At 31.9% G+C, this 21,946-nt stretch overlaps 2 long non-coding RNA genes across 2 annotated transcripts; one reads left to right on the forward strand and one right to left on the reverse strand.

Moving 5' to 3' along the window:
- The first annotated feature begins 2,764 nt into the window (after positions 1-2,764).
- LOC126748958 (uncharacterized) lies at positions 2,765-3,887 on the forward strand. Its single transcript, XR_007664843.1, has 2 exons — positions 2,765-2,958; positions 3,757-3,887. It is a non-coding gene; the product is annotated as an uncharacterized LOC126748958 (long non-coding RNA).
- Positions 3,888-6,450: 2,563 nt separating this feature from the next.
- LOC126749153 (uncharacterized) lies at positions 6,451-7,282 on the reverse strand. Its single transcript, XR_007664911.1, has 3 exons — positions 7,144-7,282; positions 6,838-7,050; positions 6,451-6,776 (listed from the first exon to the last, which is right to left on the reverse strand). It is a non-coding gene; the product is annotated as an uncharacterized LOC126749153 (long non-coding RNA).
- Positions 7,283-21,946: the final 14,664 nt, after the last annotated feature.

Below are 21,946 nucleotides of genomic sequence, written 5' to 3' on the forward strand. Positions count from 1 at the left end.
ACCTAACCCAAACCTAACGTCAAAAACCCAAACATCATCCAAAACACCGTTAAAGACTGATACGTTAACTCCTCCGCCCGACCTTTTCTCACTAGCCAAAAGTTCCGTCGTCTGAGGGGGCGTGGTCTGCTTCGCAGGCTCGCGTCCAATAACATCTCACCCAGACCTCATAAATACAAGCAACCAAACCTTAACCCGACCAGTCGGTTCCTGTTCTCCGTGTGAGTCACAGGTCCAAGCACCTAGATGCGACCCAGAATTATAGAAAGAAGGCGCCTAATTAGTATAGATTAATAGAATTTATTGGATAAACTGATATATTATTTAATAAAAACTAGTTATTTTGATACTTTTTGATTGTCTTAGATCAAAAAAGAATACTCATATGATGTTTTTATTTTTTTATTTTATTTGTATTTTCTGGTGAAGCTCACCTTCACCTGACGAGCCGCCCCTGTCGAATTTGCAAATTCCATTTCTTCTCCAGCTCTTTTGGAGGTAAGAAACAGCTTTTACGATAGGCCAACCTTTTGTTTAGCTGAAAAAAGAGGTATTTTTGAGCCTTTTATTTAAAGAAATATTTGTTTGGTTTATTATTTAGAATATTATTTTCTGTTTTTTGTAATAGTTACATTCTATTTTTATTAGAGTTTATATTTTATTTTAATAAGAACAATGCTTTAATTTGCAACATGCAATGCACTGCATAAAAAAATTGGACTTACAAATCTATGTGGATTTAGACATCTAATTTCTGCATTAGAAAAATATTATACCAATGCCGCGTAATATTTTTTTAAATTTTGCCGCAAAAGGTACAGTTCCCAGCGACGTCAGACGCTTACTATTTAGTCAAGCGGATAAGTTATTACAGAACCGAGATGACACTCGCCAGAATCACATTTCTGGTGTGCGTTTAGATCCGATTCCAATCGAGCGATTCCATAGTGTGTATTTTTCTTAGTTACAAAGTGTGAAGTGTTATGAACGTGCTTTTAAGTGTGTTTGCCACCAGTTACGATGTCTAGCGGGACGAGTCATATCGAAACCGTTCCCCAATACGCCATGAAACTGAGAGACCCAGTCCTGCCCATCGAGAGATGGATTCTGACAGATCCTCCATGTTCCAGACATCGCGGCTCGAGAGAGTTGACAGAGAGCGAACAGCTGTCCGCTTCGTTAGTCACGCAATCATAAGGATTCTTTCCAATATTGTTACTATGTCCAATAGACAACATTCCGTTATTTCTTACCCCAATGTCACTACGGTTGTCGAGTCGGCTGTTGAAGCCACCTCAGTCGCCACTGCAGTTTTCGCAATAGAACCTAGTTTTGAATTGCCTGAAAACAACGGCTTTCTGCATCACAAATGCTGTCCAAACAGCTCTTTAAGTGGTATTTAAGTGGTATATATATCTAAATGGTATTGGGACCGGTGCCCCAGTCGAAATTAGTGGAATAACTAAAGCTACAAAAACGCGCAGATTGCATCAACAATCCGGCCTTAAAACATCTTTCTAAATAAGATAACGGGTGAGTCGGACGGCGATTCCGACATTCAGGCCCACCGAGAGGAGAGGGGAAGAATTCCCTCGGGCCAGAGGTTTTTAGAGGATCCCGAAATTCGCTGAGGTAGTGATGTTTGTTTAGAATTTTGTTTGTAAACTTGAAACTGTTAATTGACATTCTCTTATTTTTAGCTCTCACTCCCACCATTTTCTGGTTTAGATACTTAAAAACTTATTCGCTTGGATTCATTGACGATTGAATTCATTATTTGCGGATTAATAGTTATTTATAAGAATTATTGAAATGTAATATTCATTATTCAACATAATTAAAAACATGGTGTTCCATAATAGCATATTCTTTATTTGAAAATATTATGATTTAACCAAATTTGTCTAGTCCGAAAATTGATAATAACCGAGTTTTATTTTTGCTTTCATTATTTCTTAATAATTCATACAAAAAGACATCAGCACAAAATTCGGTAATAGAGGGTTTTTGGTGTCGAGAAATTTGAATTCGTGATAAAAACGTGTACAACTTTTTTGTGCCTTAGTGTATATGGTATATTTTTCATAGAAATCTTTGAATTTTAATCATTTGAATGGTCTTGGTATGGGGCCGAAGTTGACCAATAAAAACCGATCAACATCGCATGATGTGTACATTCTCAGCTTTAATATTCTGAAAAAACATTACAAATAATTGCTTCGATTTTTGTCCTTGCACATGAAAATTTTTTGTCATATAATATTTTGATCATTTGCGACGTACCACCGATGTTGACTAAAATTGATTGTGGTTTATGGTGAGGAAAGTAAATAGCCCTTCCGCTAATGCTAGCTGTTTTGGGAAGCGGCACTATTTAAAAATTTTTTGTGTCTCTTTGTCGCTAAATGTTTAGTTATATAGTTTTTTCCACCATGTGACACCGAAAATTCAGCATTGCATTTATCACATTGCACCCTATAGTCTATTTTAGTATTTTTAATAAATGGAAATTCTCTGCTTAGCTCTTCATTAAATTTACATTCTTTTTTTGTCATGTTTTATACTGTGAGTAAATAATAAAAATAAATACAAAATTAACTACAAAGGCTAAAAAGTGTATTAAACTTTACCTTAATGACCGGTATGTTGTGGCGATTAGTGCTCTACCTTTGTCAATCAAATAATAGGTCAAACCTCAAATTGAAAACAATGAACCGCACTGTCTGCATTTATCTGAATAAAGCCGAGATGCAACTACAATAGACAGGCTAAGTCTGACGTCACAGACATGGGTGGAGCTTATACCGACTCCAAACAATTTCGTTGAAAACGGTAAATCCACATAAGGAATTTTTCATTTAGTGTTTCTGTGGTTTATACGAAAAAATAAGACTATTCAGTTGGACAAATTGTGGAAAGAACGTCCCTTTTAAGTGATTTTTTGTTGTTTTTGCCCAGGTGTGTTAATCTAAGGCCGGGTATACACGATCCGGTATGAACGGTCCGGCGAAAACGGTCCGGCGCCGGATCGTCACGACAACACATAGGTTTTAATAGAAGACGATACATGGATGCGTCAATGCCGGATCGACGGATCAGCGCCGCAGCTTGCTGCGGCAAGACCGCGCGCCGGATAACCGGATCATCCTGGGCAACACACGTACTTCAATGTATCGCGATATACGTTCCGGTTGTAACGCGCGTTTTTAGTTATTTTCACCCAAATTATTACATTATATATCTTGTTTTAACACAGTCAACAATTCGCCAAATGATTTTTTAGACATTCTGTAATAATTAAAAAACTTATTATGATACTGCCGAATATTTGTATGAAATTTGTCGATTTTTTTCTACACCACTTTCAAAATATGGATGCCTTCAATGTTTTCACGTTATACTGACTCTCGCAAAAAATCTTTTGCTTCAAGACCACAAATAATTCTTGATGAAGAATCTTGCAATGAAAACATTATTTCCCGATGAAAGTCTCGAAGCAATCAAATTTTTGAACTTTTTTTAATACCTATCCGTTTTTAACGCAGTGTGTATCGCGTATATCCTATGCGGTAGAAACGCATCCGTTTCTACCGCATCCGTTGAAACCGGATCGTGTATACCCGCACTAAGATAGTAATTCTGCTTTAAAACTTTTTGAGGTTAGGTATAAATTACATTGTTTTTGTTATTTATTTTTGTCATCTACTAATAGTCATGAGTTTTCGAATATAATTAAATTATTTTAAAATTTTTTAGGCTTAGGACTGCATCAGAATGGGCATGTGCTTTGTTCCGGGCTGTAAACATTACAGTTCAAAGCATCCATGTAAGTTTTTTCGGTTCCCAAAAAACAAGACCGAGAAGAATAGATGGATTTCTCTTATAAGGTAAAAGAATAATACAACATTCAGTTTTCGAAAATGTATGTTTTAAATTTATTTATTTACAGAAGAAAGATAGGGATCCAAGTGAATTTGCAAAAGTGTGTGATTGTCACTTTGTAAATAAAGATAAGAAGAATGGGCCAACTTTATTTGACTTCAATCTTCACAAGAAGTTTAATGTACAATCAAAGAGGTATGCATTTTGCATTTTGTTGCAAAAAATTCATTAGTGTAGTGAATAATTTTTTAGGAGGAGGACCGTAAAAAAGGTTAATAATTGTGGGGATAAGCTTTTGACCGAGGCACTACCTGGTCCTTCAACTGAGCTACTGCCAGGACCTTTATGTGACCCACTGCCGGGAACCTCAACAGAGCTACCGCCAGGCTCTTCAAAACAAGTTTGTAAAGAGTCTCAAATAAAACTTGATGCATCACTCCTGAGTCCATCATCTGCATCTCAAGATGCTGAAAATTACTTTTTAAGGCAAGAGGTGGCTGAATTAACCGAGAAGTTGGCAAATATATCAACACGGTTCAGCTATAAAATTGTCAAAAAAAATAATGCTCATTTGCTTATGTATACTGGTATTCCAACCAATGAGCTGTTCATGGTTCTTTTTGAACTAATGGACAGCGTTAACTTCTACAGCGTAAACTCTACATGAAGTCCTTTTCAAGAATTTAATGAAAACTATACCATCGAGACAACGGAATCAGGCCTGCCTTCCTATTGCTTTTACGAATTTAAGGAATTGTAGGATAATTTTGGATTGCACTGAAATTTACTCAGCAGTTCCAGCAAGCATGGAAAATCAGAGATTGACCTACAGTTCATACAAACACCGAAACACATGGAAAATATTGGTAGGAGTTGCACCAAATGGTGTAATCACCTTTGCCAGCAAGGCTTTTCCAGGCTCTACATCTGATAAAAAAATTGTTGAGGAGAGTAGAGTTCTGGATCAGATGGTGGCTGGAGATTTGATATTGGCAGATAAGGGTTTCTTGATTAAAGACCTTCTTCCTGCAGGAGTATCATTAAATATCCCCCCATTTCTAACTACAGCACAGTTGACAGAATCTCAGGTATATGAAACGCAGCAGATGGCAAAGGCTAGGATTCATGTAGAACGGGCCATTAGGAGGATAAAGTGTTATAATATTCTCCAGCAAGTTCCGTCATATTATATATCTCAAATTTCAATTATTTTTCAACTGTGTGCGGCTCTCACAAACTTCCAATATCCTCCAATTAGAGAAGTTCAGGAGTATTATTGAAGGATCACATACACAAATTTTCATTATTTTATTTAAAGAAATTTATTGTGGCAATTTTATTTCCTTATTCGATTTTTTTTTTGTAAAAAGTTCTAAGAATTTTAATTTAAAAACTAAATATTTACGTTTTACTTTGTTTATAAATAAATGACTTGCTCTTATAAAATGCTTTTTAAAAGTAATAATGGTACTCGTCTCTTAAATTATTTCCTGTTTTTCCAATTTATTAAAAGACTGTACATCCAACAAAAATGTTTGTAAAGAAAGTAAACAAATGAAATAAAAACAAACAAATAAAACTTTATTTCTTGTCAGTATATTACTACAGTATTTACAAACATCAAAATAAAGTATTAAGTCACGAACGTTGTTTTAGTTTGTTTACATCTACAAAAAAAAAATTACACATATAGTACATACAATGCAAATAAAATTATAACAACATGTCACAAGTTACTAATTTTCTAACAACTTTGATAAGTATTGTTCTATATAAAAATGTTCCAAGAGTAAAAGGTTTTCTTTCCATGAATCGTCAATCTCTACAATTGTCACAATTGTTTCTTTCAAAGTATTAATACATAAGTAACATTTTTTCTTTTTTAAAATATGTAAAGCACCTTGAATTTGGTGATAATATTCGTGGCTTGTATTTAATACCAAATTACCCTCATTGTCATAGAAAATTATATATTTAGTATTATTCCTCAACTTTTCGGACAACTGATCATTTCTAAAAGAATATGGGCATTTTACTTCCACAAGAGCTTCTTCTTCATCAATTAATCCGTCAGGGTTGGCACCAAGAAACCCTGAATTTGAAAGCCATACTCCAGTTGGTTGAACGTTTAAATTATAATACTCCTTTAAATGGTTTAGAGCATCTTTTTCATGGGTTCTACCCCACTGGTTTGCTTTGATACCATCCAAATTGTATTCACCTGAAAAAAATAATCAATATATTATGATAAAATATGTATGACAAATTTAAAGATAATTTATTTTGTCATTGTAAAATAATGTATAAGGATTATTTCAATAATTCCTATTTCTATGTTTATGGACAAAGCGACAAGTTATAATAAGGAGTAAAGTTTTGGAATCTGTTTCTCCGACATGCTGCAATAATAGCACCAAAGTTGCTAGCAGTCAAACGAAATTTTCTGACCAGATACCATTTTTCATTTGAAACCTGACCAGTAGTGGTGGCCACAATGTCTTTTATTGACTGATCAACAACACAAACACTTTATCTACGGCCTCCAAAAAGTCCTTGGAATGAATTATATCTTCAATTACCACAAATTAATTTTCCAACGGATTTTGTGACTCCTCATTCAATATCCACGTAAAACCAACTGTATTTCCAAAACTGTGAAGCCTTTGCTTCAATCTGTTGATAGACGCATTTGGCACCTCGTCTTCAAGTGCTGTATAGGGCTTTGGTGGATAAAGGCCCATCTTTCGGTTTAGGTGGTGCATTCCACGCACATGCTTTATCTGTTATCGATATGTTGTAATGCCCAAAAAGGGCTAACGCCGCGATGTGATGGCACTTTATGCCTCTTGGACAAGCGTAAGTTGCTTCCTTAATATCACCGTTTTTTTCCAAAGCTAGAATAAAATTATAACTAAATTAATACCATATTATATTAACAAAAGTGAATGTTTATACCTATAGATACCTTGTAGCTCATGTTTTCCATACTTGCAAATACATCCCCTCTGATGATTTGCAAATCAGAGTCAAAGTCCATCTTCTTGACGTGGCTGGATTCTAAGGCATTTTCACCTCTTTTTATAATTTTGTTGTCATCTATAAAAGCATTGATGCTCGGAAGTTTAAGAACATGTTTCAAAGCCATTATTTTATCAACAACAAAAGGTTCTTAAAATGAAACAAACAAAAATGTACTGCAAAAAAAAATATACATAACCTCAAAAAGTTTTAAAGCAGAATTACTATCTTAGATTAACTCACCTGGGCAAAAACAAAAAGAAATCACTCAAAAGGCACGTTCCTTCCACAATTTATCCAACTGAATAGTCTTATTTTTTCGTATAAACCACAGAAACACTAAATTAAAAATTCCTTATGGGGATTTACCGTTATCAACGAAATTGTTTGGAGTCGGTATAAGCTCCACCCCTGTCTGTGACGTCAAGCCTTAGGCTGTCTATTACCATATTTGCATACAATCGTTAATGCGCATTAGCGAATTGCGAATTAAGATAAAACGCATGCGTAGACACCCGTAACCCGTTTTAGCGTTCCTAATTTGCATTATTTTAAAACGTTAAATATATGGATGATTTCGCTGTAATGCGCATTAAGGTTCAGTGCTGCCAACTAACAAAAATTTGAAAACTGAGACAGGGAGGAATTTTCACTTCGATTTTGTTGTGGTGTGCATTATCGTGTTTTCGCAAAATAAAAAAAAATACATTGGTTTATTAGATATATTTTTACCCAATCTCCGGAACCTAAGTAATTTATTAATAATTTTTTTTGGTTGGCAATAAAAAACAGCGGGTTAACGTCAACGTTAAGTCCTATTCTTAGAACCGTTGTCTAAACACATGCCAAAGCTTTTTGGCTCTAATTCGCATTAGCTGCTAATTCGCATTAATGTCACGTGTAAAGTTAATAAGTAATCAAATACCACCGGTAAATCTAACTCGGTATATTGCCTAATTTAGTTTACTCTGCATGGATTTTATGTATTTTTGTTTCTTAGTTTTTACCATAATACATACTTAATAAATAATGGGTAATATATTTTGTATTACATTTTGGCACATATTTTCTAAAAAGAGGGACATTTTTAAAAATTAGCGGGATACGGGACAGTCTGCGAAAAAGCGGGACTGTCCGGCCAAAATCGAGACGTGTGGGCACTATACTCTAGGACATAAACATTACTACTGAATTCGAATTTCTCGCCCCCAAAAACCCCTCACTACCAAATTTTGTACTGATATGCTACTTTTTGAAAGATTTATTAAAAAATAGTGAAAATAAAATTCAAACTTCAGCATCTTGGTTATTATCGTTTTTCGGACTAGAAGAATTTGATAAAATCGTAATATTTTTGAGCGAAGAATATGCCATTGCTCTGTGTCGAATAAATTATGGGATACCCTGTATCCATGATTAACACATATATTTCATAATTAATTTGATTCACTTAAAGAAATTATGGATGTTTGTATAGGGGCCCGTAAATTTTTAGACCCGAGCCTGGCACAAAAGATCCAAAGGGTCCAGTAAAGTTAAAGAGATGTCTAAAAACCATTTTTTTTGACAATTTTTACATACAATGTTAAGTTTGAACATTTTATTGATAAAAAAGTGAGGATAAAGTAAAAATATGTAAAATTTTAAAAATTCTAAAGGATTTTTTACTTATATATAATCTTAGAACATTGAAAGGCTAGAATTAGCATTGCCATGGACCTATGGGCAGTTTGTTTGCTTGAAACATCTCTGATGTTTTCACGCCAAATGCTTATTTAGAAATAGCAAAAAAAACACACTTTACAATATCATAAAAATTTGGCATTTATTTTGATAGGCGCAAAACATATTCGTCTTTAATAAACTATGAAATTTTTTTTTTCATAAAATATGATAAGATACTCTATAAAGAAATCAATATTCAAAGTTAAATGAATGTAGAATGTAACGTATATTAGAGAAAAATGCAACAACATCGCAACGCCGCTCGATCGCATTGTCTTAAGTTTGAGTTATTTGATTCACTTAATTTTATTTTCTTAGTACGATATAATTAGTTTTGAAATTAGTAAGTTAGAGGGTAAGGTTTTGCAATAAATTCATATTAGTTCTTTTAAGCATGTATTTAGAACAACAGTTAATAACAATTAATAGTTCGAAATTAATTCCATAGCATAATCATTACATTATAATTTTGGATATAGGTTTTTATGGTTGCGGTTAGTTATTTATATATATGTTTTAATAATAAAAATATTTATTGTTTTGACTATAAGTTAATTTACATTTAACCTCAGCGTTACTATTTACCTATTAATAATTAAATATCTTAAGTTATGTTTTTTAAAATGTATAATTATAATTTATTAAATTACATACAATATCAAATAATTTAAATAAATAATACCTATTTTTTAAAACCTGATAGATGTGTTTTATTAACAAAATAATGTAAAATCGAACTATATTATGCTTTTATTACCTAAAATTGAGTCCACAGCCAATCCACCCAATTAAAAAGTGCCTCAAACAAAAGAAAACATACTACTGGGGACTTACTGAAGCCACTCCCATTGTTGTCAATACGATTGTTGTTTTATTTGTCGTGTGTATAAATTACAAAATATGTTATTATAGGGATACAAAAATTACTTAAAATGATATACATAATATACAATAATTTATTATAACAGACATATAAATTAGAATTATTTTTAAAATGTTTAAAAGTATTTTGGTGCACTGAACTACACTTATTTTAAACAGATTAGAAAAGGTTGTCACAATCAACAACAAACATTTTTGTGCTATTTTCTCATCATACATCTAAAGGCATTTCCATTAGGTTAATAATATCCTCATTTTATTAACACATAGATTCAATAGAGGATGAATGATCCTTATTTAATATGTACTTGCCTCTGTTTTCTAAAGAAAAATTAAACAGATTTTAAAATTATTTAAATTATAATTTAAATATTAATTTTTAAAATTAAAAAATTTATTAAAAATTCTATAGCAGACTTTTATCGAAAGAAACAATATATCCATCTACAAAACAAAATAAACTCTTTGAAAATGAAAACAATTTTTTAGTATAAACATATATCACTTACATAGTATATATTTGTTGGTCTGTTATAATACTAACAACATATTATCTTGGAACTATAATATTAACAAAAACTTAATTCAAGGACAGATGTTTACATAAAATAAACTCTTAAAAAACAGAAGTTTTATGAAAAACATTAATTCTGATCGATTCCGGATGCTGAGGATGCTTAGTCTCGTCTCAGTGAACACAGGAAGTGGTATGATACGAGCATGAAATAAAATTTAAAAAATAGGCAGTGCAAACCTTATAAATCAATTTACTAAATGATTCTTGTGAAAAAAAGACAAAATAAATGTTTAAATGAATATGTATTGTAGTGTGAAGTCAGCTTAGAAGCAGTGAAGTCAAGTTATTAAAATTTATGGAGAGAATTGATCAGAAGAAGTTCTATAGCTCAAAGTCTTTATAAAATTTACATTGCATATCACTCTCCATGTTTTTCTTGTAATGGGAACTGAAGGAAAGTCATTTATTACAATGTTTCTCAGAACCATTTAAAATATACATACTCTTACATCAAGGAAATTGACAGGAAAATTTTAAATCAATTTTTAATTGTTGAATAGAAAATGAGAGGCCAGACATTTTGTAAAATGTATTTATAGTAATCAAGTTAAAAATTAAATACTTGAAAAGTGAAACTTCTTCATTGAAATCAACTGAATTTGATTTTATTAAAGACTAAAGATTGACAATACAAAAACATAATAGTAATAAATAAAATCAGATTTTCTTACTAGAAACCTGGAATTGCTTGCTGCAAATCAATTAACACATTACTCCCAATATTGAAAGGGAACTTTTTAGAAAAAAAGTAATGAATTTAAAATACCATCCTTAAAACAAATAGCAAACTCAACCCACGCGTGCATTCAGTCAAAGTTTACTGAATAAAATACAAGTTGCTTCACTCGGCGAAAAACCTTTTATCTTTCGATGTCAAAGGCAGGGCGCCGAGCTCCTCGCCGACGGGGAACTAGCAAAAAATGTTAAGGGGAATTCTGGTAAAAGATACCTATTATTTTACGAGTTTCGTCTAATTCGAACTGTAGGGGAAGACGGAGCACGATTTTATAATAACTTTATTATCTGGAATAAAATTATTATGTAATGTACCTACTTGGGAAAAATATGTAAATTGATAATACTATAAATTATTTGTTTTTATAACCACCAAACTAAATAAATTTTACATTATCAAAGTTTACCTAATTCAAGAACTAAATAGTTAAATTTTTTTTGTTAATGATTAGGTACTTAGGTATCTTATTAAAGGTTGTTTTGGTACGACTGGTTTCATTAGGATTTATTTTTAAATCAAAGTCAAAAGTTTGTGTAAAAAAATGCATATATTACTATCACTTAACTTAATAACTAAAGACAGTAGTAAAGTAGTGAGAGAGAAAAGGATGGAGAAAGGATTGTGTAGTGTACAAATAATTTTCTATATCAATACGTGTTGTTTTCGTCGCTCTTGTGGTGCAATTTTAAATAGAGGCTAAAATGTCATGACATAATTAATTAACCGTAATATTTTTCATGTGACGACGCTGGTGGTAAAAATACTAAAGTCTTTTGCTGTTTAAACATAAACAAATAAACTTACCGATGAAATTTGGATTTTAATGCTCTACCCTCTTTACTACACAAGAATGCACCATGATCGTTTATTTTGGCATTAATTTTCTCCAAAAAAAGTACTAAAACAACAAAAAACTGATAAAACACACTCTAAATACAAAATACACCCTTAGACTCAATAATTTAAAGCGTTTTTGTTTTAATTTCTTGGCAACATCGCTCGAGATTCATTCATTCATAATTTTTGACAGAACTCGAAAAATAGTAAAACGTGCGTAAGACTGTAGCGCAACGTTGCCGAAGTGACTAAATTTTTTAATGCTCCAAGATATTTTTGTTTGGACTGCTGCTTTTATTAAAATTTTTGCTTTTAAATTAAGTCGATTTTTCTATGAATTTTATTAATATTCGATTAGTTTTTTTTCATTATAAGCTCAGTTATGTTTCCGACTCAAATAACCTTTAAAAGGTATTACATTTTTTAATACTTAAAAAGCGGATAAATAGCTCTGGCAAAAGTGCAATATTGTAAAAGAAGGACAAAACAATGCAGTCTCTTAAGCTGGATTTATACAGACAAATAAAGTAAAATAAGAAATAAAATAAAAATAAAATAAGAGTTAAATGTACAAAAGTTCCATAACGCATTTACATAGCAAAATAATATAATAAAATAAGAAGTTGACTAAAATCCAACTTTCATATTTTATTTTATGTAAAAACGAAACTGCGCACGTTATTTTGGTCACAACACACCCTCTCAAGACAGAGAGGTACTATACCCTGGCATATAATTGGTTACCCTTATTTCTTATTTGTTATTTTAATTGCCTGTTTTTGTGAAACGTTGAAGAGTGGACTTTGACGACTTGTTCAGAAGAGATAGCTGACTCTTAAGGAATGCACAAGAATCTGCTGGGTAGTTGTCATCTTGGAATTTTTGAACATCGTCCAAAGTAACTCCTACTTCCAGGGATCTTTTTGCGTGAGAGCCTTCCTTTTCCAGAGTTTTAATTTCTTTTCTTAATTGAATTTTTCTTGGAGTTATTGCCGAAATCTTCATTGACGTTTGACAGAACTTATCTTAAAAGTAAAATTTATTTTAGATATACGATACCTGTTTTAATACAAATAATCAAAATTTAACTCAAAACAAGATCAAAATAATTTAAAAAAATTTAAGGTAATGTTTTTTGGAATTTATTGAACTTTACAAACTGAAATAATAAAATCTAACAAAAAATATAAATTTTTTTACTCAGGAGCTAAAAAACTATTATAGGGGTAGCGTCGTATTCATTATTAAATTACTAGGTTTTTCTTAATTTTTATTGTACTTTAAGTAAAACATTTGAGTGCAAGTGTAATTGTTTTGCATATTATAAAAAAGTTCACAGTGCCGATTCTTTCACTTACCTGTATTATTACATACATCCGTCTGGACAGAAACATTAACCTGCATCGGAGTGTCAGTTTTCACGGAAATGTCACTGAATTCCTTCCTTAATGTGTGACTTGCAATGATGTTAGAATTATCTGTGCCTAGAAAAATAGTACGTAAATTTGTAAATAATTCTGATTTCCCCACATACCAAAAAATTGCAAATCTTAAAAGGTACCTTCTATTATACATATTGCCATTATAAGTGCACAAATTAGAAGAAAACATAAAACATACTTGTCGATGCTTTGGTCAGGAACAATGTAGGAATTGCGTCGGGTCTAAGACGTTGATTTGAAGGGGACATAAAACTGCTCTCCGCAAAACGCAAACTACAGATATTAACCCTTTTATAACATTGTTTCGGAGTAAGATCGGCATATCTATGTTCGCCAGTAAATCTAAAAATACCTTTCCAGAGTTGGCACCTATAATCCATTTTTTATATTAATTTAAAAAAAGAAACAGGAACCAGATCATAAAGTAACTAGGAATGCAATCATGAATTTAATAAACAACTAATTCCAATGTACTTACCTATTTTCATTTTTGGACATCTAAAAAACATTAAACCACTTCCACGCTTTGTAAAACAACTGTCTACCGAACAATAAGTCGACATTTTAATATAATAGATTATAATAATTTGCCAGTCCACCCGGTACAACTAGTAATAAAACGCTCGCACATCAAAACGATTTAAACTCTACTCACTGTGTAACCCAACAGATTCGATTGTAGGAGCGTCGCCCGGCAAATGAAGTGAGGGGCGGTGAATAGGTAATACGGCGCGTGGAGCCGAGTGAATCAACTTGTATTTTATTCAGTAAACTTTGATTCAGTGTTGCCAATACCTCAAAATAAAATCCGCTAGAGGAATGTCGAAAATCTGCTAAATTGGAAGACTAATCTGCTAAATGGTTATTTCGTTCTATTTTGTTACGCCTTTAATTAAAACTCATGTAAAAAATTGTGAAAATACAATATTTGGAGTAGTTTTAATTGAAAGGGCATGAAAAATATCTAGGAAAGCCGAACTCAGACTCATACATAAGATAAATCTAATGTAATGTAACCAAGATTAATTTTTTTTTGGATATTAGAATGCTTCTTTTTTTATTGACTAAGATTAAAGAAGATTGGCGAATGTTCTTATTAAGCACTTATTTGGAAGAAGAAAATGTCGATCATAGGATGACACATAAATATTTTTGGTGTCTCCTATGTTATTTATAATAATGTATATTAAATAAAATACTATACACAAATGCACGTTTTTATTAGCAAAAAAATCTTTATGGTAAAAAACTTACATACTTAATAACATACATACATATATATTTATTAGCACCTATACTTATTAATTTTCCTCTAAATCTAAAATAAAATTTATTGCTTCTTCATTCTTTGGTACCAATTTTTGCTAATACGTCAGGAGGTAAGGTGTAGTTCATACAACATTTATTTTGTCTGAATAATCCATATCTTATAGATAAAATTGAATTTATCATAGTTGTACTCAACCTGCTTCGCAATTTACTTTACATCAGATTTAGGCAGCTAAAAATTCTTTCTACATCTGCATTTGAAAATGGAAGAACTAAAATGCTTAAAGCAAAATCGCAAATATTTTTAAAAGGATTTACACCACTAGCTCTCGATACTTACTCACCTCAAACCAAAAATTATTTGTATTGGTAGTGGCTTCCCATTTAATGAAATTAATATTCATATACTGATACTGATTTTTTTCTATTTCATTTGGTGGATAATTCAGATTTTCTAGTAGCTTTGTAAGTGGTTCCTTTTGCTGCCTTAAGATATTTTCAACTGATATAAGTAAATTTTTTTCCAAATGCTTAATGTTATCAGGCAAACGTTGTTTCAGTTGTTTAAATAAGTCTATAAGGAAACCGCAACATCTCTGCCTAATTGCTGTTTCATCTGCTTCAGCAAGTTTATGGTTTGCACATTTTTTCCCTATTTTTTGCTCAAATTGATAACCCAGGTAAGGTTTTGGATTTAAGAAATCATCGATATTATCTGTACCGACTTCTTCAATAGTCGTATTGGATATTAAAATGAGATTTACAATAAAGGATAACAAAAAATTTAAATATTTTAATAATAAAGTTGGATCTGCATTGTTGGACTCAAATGATTTATTGACCCTTAAGACTTCATCCAGAACGGAACAGAAAGTACACTAAATTTGTTTCATCTTTGTACATAAGGTATAAAAGCTCTGCTGTATAGCACTTTTCATTTAAACGACTTATTTCGAAGTGGGTTTTTAGTTCTAAATATTGCTCCAAATTTCGCGATGTAGCCACTTCAATGGATAGCCATCTTGTGGAACATGATCGAACTATCTTTTTAGGATCTGCGTCATCATTGATGGTACTATATAAATGCCTATATTGATACTGACGTGCACTGCAGCCGATTTGCTAAACCAGTTGAATGTTTCAGCAGTCATAAACTCTACATTTCTAGGTAAAATTTCTTTTGCTGTATGTGATACAGACAGTTGTAACGCAGTAGCAAACGCAACAAATTAGTACTAAATTAGGCACATAATTTTTTAAAAGTGTGTACTTGTAAGCTGTTATTAATTCCAACCATAACGCTAGCATTATCAGTGCCAATACCAACCAGGTTGTTTATTGGAAGATTATACTGCCTTAATGTTTGCCTAATTGTTTCGGCAATACTTTCAGGATTGCATTGTTCCAATTCTACTAAGGGTAAGGATGTAGAAGTCCGTTTATTTAATTTTTTGTCATAATATATAATCGATATTCCTAATAATTTCAATGATAATCACGCTTATGTCAGTGGACTTATCAAGTAATAAACTGAATTTTGGAAAGCCTGTTACTACTGATTGTAATAAATCTTTTTTAAAGTAAGGATACAAAATATGCTTTATTATGCCGCTGTATTTTGTACGGTGTAGTTTAATAGATTTTGCAGTTTGGTCTTCAAAAATATTCTTGCAAAGCTCGCCAAGATGATCAATGGATAAAATTGCAGAATGAGCACAAACATGCAAACATAATTTTGCTTCTGCTTCTTGAGTCTTTAAGCTTTTAGTAGGAAAACTTAATTTACCCTGAACTCCAGATCTTAAAGGAGAAAATAGTTTTGTTGCCTTAATGTGTTTTGCCGACGCTAAATGGCTTTTAAGATCATGCATTTTGGCCGTAAAGTCGAAATGGCAGAACTTGCATCTGGCACGGTTTGGATGCCCAGGAATTTCTAGCAACAATTCCTTGAATTGCGGAAGGCTTTTAACCATTCCTTCTGAAATTGTTGCACATATTTACCTTTTTTTTTAGCCATTTTTTCACTAAAAAGAACAAAAATATACAAATTACCATACTATCGATCACAATACTTTATGCTATACACTATTATGTACTTGAGAATATTCTAAGAAACAGAATGGCAAGCAATTGGTTTCAGTGCATAATTTTTAATAAAATCTTTAAATAATAATTTAAAATATATTGTCATAAAGCTATTTATAGTAAAATTCACTTACCTACTAATATAATATGTAAACTGAACAAAAATAATAGAAGATAAATAAGCCACGGTAAACTTACAAGTTTCTTGAAATTATTGAAAATTCTATTTCAAACTCAAGAATATTAAATATCACACGCACATCGATATTGCCCCAGACACGTTTCAGGCTAAAGCAGACAGAACCAAATAATAAAACGAAACGGTGACAGAATAAGTTCATCGGGGATTCCCCGACTTTAATTCCGGAGAGTCGGCGGCGGTTGGCCAAAGAGGTAGGCGGTAGACGGTGCCTGATGAAATTCACTTGTATGAAGTGTGCACGCTTCGACGTACGAAAAAATTTTTTATAGTTTGTAAAATTATTATGAGTCTAGCATTAATTAATTTTTCTTTGGCTGTAGCAATTGTCAATTTCTGCAAGAAAATCTGCCATCTGCTTTTTAATAATTTTTCTAGCTAAACGTTGATTTTCTAAATGATGAAAATTTGCCAAATCTAGCAGAAAAATAGCTAAGTTTGGCAACAGTGCTTGCATTCATTGAAATGAAAAAGTAAAAACAAACTCAAATGGTATGACAATGACAAATGATGTTCTATCAGTCAATGTCAATAACTGTCTGTCAGCTCCCTGTCAATTTTGCCAAGCAAGATGGCCGACATACGATTCCGATTTTCATCATACAAGCGTTGATTGAGGATATGGGAAGATGCGCAACTTTACGGGCAAAATTGTACCACTAAAAGCGGCCGGCGGATAGATGGCGCAACAAGAAGTGCGCCCCGGTCTCGTTTAAAAATCTCGTGTATCATTTTATTGTCTGGAGAGCGGACGAACAGGCTTAGGAGTTTTCGCACACACCTAGATTATTAAATTTGAATTTCCTTTATTATTTTTTAATACTTTTAATTGAGCAGATTTATTTTGCTTGTTTTTAAATAAAACTTGTCACTAGGTCGTCACTTAAAATGAATATTTGCGTTTATCGTGGATGCAGTAACGTGAAGAAAAGGACAAACCATAAAGTTATGGACTCAATAGTGAATTTTATTTAATAAATCGCAACTCGTGTTTTTAAAAAATTAATTTATTAAACACAAGAATACAATTTAAGTTACAATGTTGCAAAGCTTACTTATGACTGCGCTAAGATGACTAACTACTCCTCTTTCACATCCTCTATATATATACTTCTAAATGCTGAATAAGCTGTGACAATTATTATCTTAAACTAAACATATATTAAGCATAAGTGGCCATATAATTCCTCCCTTCCTTAGGTCTGAGAAAATTGGGGATTTTCGAGGGCTTTCAACTCTACGTCTCTTTTACAGTTTCTGTTTTATATTTTTTTATAGAAATACATACTTATGACTAATGCAAGGATAATGACAATGATAATTAACAGAGTAATAGATAATCCGGAATTTATACTATCGAAGTGCTGTAAAGGATGAACTACCAATTTTTGAGCGTTGTCCAAATCTTCTTTAATATTTTCAAGATTTATTTCTTTTAAGTCTAGAGGTTCGATATTTTGAACTAATCGCTCATCGATATTAATCGAAGGAAGTTTTAGTCTTAGATTGATTGTCTCTGGTCTTTGTGAGTCAAACATTTTATCATCTATTTTTACTTTACAATCTGAGGGTATGAGTAGGGTTGGTTTACTTATAGTTTCGATACTGTATTGACTGGGACATTCAAAATAGATGTTCTTTTCAGAACTCGGAATTACTATGATTGAATTATCATTTAACTGCGTAGCAGACGTCTCTTTGTACTTAATAGGTATCATAGGACAATGATTGGTTAAGTTAATAGTGTGAACAATGCAAGGTTCGTTTTGATTAAGCAAATTATTAGGACATAAAAACATGCCTTCTATTTTAAAGCAGGTTTTTCTTAAATTATAGAAATTATTATTAGATTTTAACAAATAGGGGTTATTAATAGTGATTAATTGATTATTTACAGGAATTGGGTATATATGATAAAGCATGTAAGGTTTTTCCGATATTAGTGGAATGGCTACGTAAAATATAAATAAATTGTCTTTAATTGTTACGTCTGCATATGCAATTTCATAGTATTTGATTATATTGTCAAAAGGTATCCGGTTTTTAGGGTCAATGTTCAAGATAATCGTTTTAAGCTCTTGATATTTAAAAATGCTGTGATGCATTATATTTATCTCAGCGAAATTAATTGCGGTTTGTACGTTCGTATAGATTTCATGTAGCACACGAAGGTTGTTTTCTAAATTATCAAGTAGCAAAATAAAATAAGAAGTTATGGTTATAGACTGGGTCATTTGTTTCAAGTCAGTGACCTGGGTCAATAATGCTTCTTGGTTATTTTTAATATTGCTTAGTTAAGTGTCTATGTCTCTCGTCAAGTTTTTAACGATTGTCTGGGTTAGGGAAAGGTCATGATGCAAGGTATTTTGGTTATCTTGCAATGTCTTTATATACGTATCATAACGTTCTTGATCGCTATCATCTAAAGTGCCAAATAAAAACTTTTGAGTTTTACCTATGAAAATAAATAATCCTCTTTTGACTCTATTTTAAGGGGTAGAATAATGTTCAATAAAAGATTCTAGCGATTTTACTTGTTCAAATAGATTATGAATTCTTGTTATCAATAGCTTATATAAGGGAAAGTAAAAGGTAACATTAGTTTTTCCGAGGGTGATATTAGTTTGTAAAAGGGTTGTTTTTGTAATGTTTAGACAGTCTTTTATGTTGGTTAAATTAACATGATAATATACATGATGGTAATTTGTTATAATATAACTAATTCCTTGGTACACTGGTAGCAAAGGATTCGTTAATTCTTCAATCTTATACTGGGCATTGACTATTAGCGGAAGTAGAAGAATGATTAGCTTCATGGTTTTTGTTCCTGAAAATTATGATCGTCTTTTAATATTCTTGGGATGTCGCTGATTTCTAAACTTAGTTTTCTTATATTTAGGTTCTAGTTTTGAGGCTAGTTTTCGCGGTGTCTTTCGCGTATTTCGGGGTCATTTTCTCGTTCTTTATTTAGTTTTGCTAAAATATTTGCCTTCTTTGCGTTTAATTTTGATGTTATGTTTTCATTAAGTTCTTTAAATATTTGTGCTAGTTCAAAAACATAATCAGTTTGCATTTGGTTTAGATTTTTTTCAAAATTTAATTGGTAATTTAAATTGCCTTTTAAGATTTGAAAGGGGGTATATTCATGTGATGAATGAATACTGTTATTATAGTTTAAAATAGCTATGTCTATTAATTCTTGAATAGTTTTACTACGATGATCGTTTCTAAGGGCAATAAGGCTTTCTTGAAGAGTTGAATGAAATCTTTCTATTGGGGAATTTGAATTTGGGTTGTATGGGGTTATAAAATGTAATTCTATTTGGTAGGTTTTACAGAGGTCTTGTACTAAATTACTTTTAAAGGATTTAGCATTGTCGGTGGTAATCTTGGAAGGTGTACCATGATGAGAAAAGAATTTAATCAAATTCTGACAGATTTCTATTGAGGTTTCATGTACAGGGTAGGCAGTAGCAAATTTTGAGAAATTGTCTATCAAGGTTAAATACTTTTGACCTGAAATTGAATATATGTCCATATATATATGTTCAAGCGGTCTCGATCCAGTTGGGGTCGGTTTATATACAACTTTGTATGGGTGTCGATCATACTTTGTTTTTTGACATGTTTCACAAGTATTTACATAGTCTATAACGTCTCTTTCCAGGCTCGGCCAGTAATAACGTTGTTTAATATTTTTTTATGTTTTCCGTCATTCCTCTGTGCGATGTTTTCGTGGTATGATATCTTTCTATAATTTCTTTTCTTTCATCTACGTTTAAAACGTCTTCAAGGAGTGTGTTTGAAATAACAAGTTTGTATGCGTTATTTTTAAATGTTTCTTGAAAAATTCTTAAAATTAGGGGTTCTAATTCCTTATTTTGGAAATTTAGGCAATATGTATCTGGTGGTAGATAATCCTTAAAGAGTGATTGTATATCAAAAGTTAAGGAGTCTTTATTTATAAAATAGATTAGTGTTTTTTTTGTTTCGAATAGGGTAGTTTTGGTCACATAGGGTTTTTCTTTTGCTGTCCATTTAAATATAATCTGATTTTTGAATATGTTTAAAGATTTATTGACATACGGGGCACCTAATATAGGGTCTTCCTTTGATGTGTGTACTGTTTCTGTTTCAGAGTTATCTTTTTTGTTATTTACGATCTCTTGAGGTTCTAGGGGTATTTTTTCTATGGGTAGACTAGCTGTGTCAGTTTCCGATCCGTCTTTTTCTGGAATTTCTAGTAAAATGATGTCGTTTTCATGGCTTGTCGAAGGTTTTGGTGATTCTGATTTATTTTGTTCGGGTTCCTTGATTTTCTTCAAACTTGGTGGAGGTATTATTATTTGAGAAATAATATTAATCTTTTTTGTTTCTTTCTTTTTCTGTGGTTTTTCAAAAAGATTCGGTTGATCTTGAAAGTTATCAAAGAAATGCTTGATTCTTTCGTGCCATAAATATTGGTCATCTGGCTCATTGTCATCGCATGTTGCTGACATGTGAGTAGAAGGTTGGATGAGTTGAAGAAGAATGAGGTTTTGATTTCTCTTGATTTCCATGGGGTGTATTTCTCTTGGTGGTCGTGATAGTGCATCGGCGTTGCTATTATGAATACCTTTTTTATATTGAATTGTATATTCATACTCTTGAAGTTTGAGTCGCCATCTTACTAATTTTGAATTAGGCTCTTTGATCGAAAATAACCATTGAAGTGGTTTATGATCCGTTATAATTGTACATTTCCGACCAAAAAGGTAGGGACGAAAATATTTTGTAGCCCAAACTATTGCCAAAAGTTCCTTTTCAATTGTAGAGTAATTACATTCAGTGGAATTTAATGTGCGACTAGCATATGAAATGGGTAAATCAGATCCGATGGGTCCTTGAGATAATATAGCTCCAATCGCGTATTCTGATGCGTCTGTTGTCAGTACAAAGGGTTTATGAAAATCAGGGTATTGTAGAATCGGGTCGTTAGTTAAAATGTTTTTACAGAGGTTAAATGCTGTACGGAAGGCTTTATCGTGAATAATTTTAACGTTTTTCTTAAGACAATTGGTAAGATGTTTCGTGATCTTTGCGAAGTCTTTGATGAATTTTCTGTAATATCCGACGAGGCCTAAAAAGGATTTGATTTCTTTAGGGGTATTTGGAATTTTAAAATTTTTAATTGCTTCAATTTTCCGCGGGTTTGGTTTAACTCCTTCAGCTGTTATGATATGTCCTAGGAATTCTACGTCTTTTTTCAGAAATTCGCATTTGTCTAATTGTATTTTCATGTTAAAAGACACAAG

This window comes from Anthonomus grandis, chromosome 22 (genome assembly GCF_022605725.1).
Source record: "Anthonomus grandis grandis chromosome 22, icAntGran1.3, whole genome shotgun sequence".
NCBI lineage: Eukaryota > Metazoa > Arthropoda > Insecta > Coleoptera > Curculionidae > Anthonomus > Anthonomus grandis.